Source organism: Olea europaea, unplaced genomic scaffold (genome assembly GCF_002742605.1).
Source record: "Olea europaea var. sylvestris unplaced genomic scaffold, O_europaea_v1 scaffold2138, whole genome shotgun sequence".
In the NCBI taxonomy this organism is placed as follows: Eukaryota; Viridiplantae; Streptophyta; class Magnoliopsida; order Lamiales; family Oleaceae; genus Olea; species Olea europaea.
In genome coordinates, this window is record NW_019239351.1 from 63,707 (window position 1) to 64,337 (window position 631).

Genomic DNA, 631 nt, shown 5'->3' on the forward strand with positions numbered 1-631 from the left:
CCAAAGAAGGATTCTTGGATTCGTCATTGTGTTTCAGACGTGTTCCAATCATTCTTCCTCTGTGAGATCATCAGCCAGATAATATATCTCATGTTACTCTCCACGCTCTTCCCATCCATTTCTCGGTGCAATAGCGCTACTCGTCACATCCTTCATTTTTAGTCAAAGTCAATAAGAACTTAAGTTGAACAAATAATTTCCATGGGACTTAAATTGTAATTATAAATGTTCAAGGGCTAGAAATTGTGTAATATAGGGATCTAGGGATTTAGTTTCTATTTTTGAAGATGTGAGGACTAAATGTGATATTGTATGAAGATTGGGGGACTTGACTCGCAATTACCCTATATTTATCCATTAACTTAAGAGATAAACATCCATTTTTTCCTCATTTTTGGGGGCTAAATTCGAGAAAGCTCGAGATAAGGGAAGAAAGAAAAGAAGAGGAGAAGAAGAGGAAGTGGATTTCCAAGCTTGGTGCTCCATTTCTTCAATTTCTCATTTGATTTTGAGAGGTAAGTGTAAGTATATTGAATTAAGTTTTCTTTTAGGGTTTATGGAAATTTTGGTTATATTTGAAGTTAGCTAGAATTAGAGGTTATTGACATTTATTTGAGGTATTAAACATGAA

The 631-nt window shown here is 34.4% G+C and overlaps 1 long non-coding RNA gene across 1 annotated transcript in view; it reads left to right on the plus strand.

Annotated features, from left to right (window-relative positions):
• Positions 1–631, plus strand: part of LOC111380409 — a 5,677-nt gene continuing 5,046 nt past the window's right edge. Inside the window, exon 1 of the long non-coding RNA XR_002700182.1 lies at positions 1–617. This is a non-coding gene — a long non-coding RNA (uncharacterized LOC111380409). The remainder of the gene's footprint in view (positions 618–631) is intronic.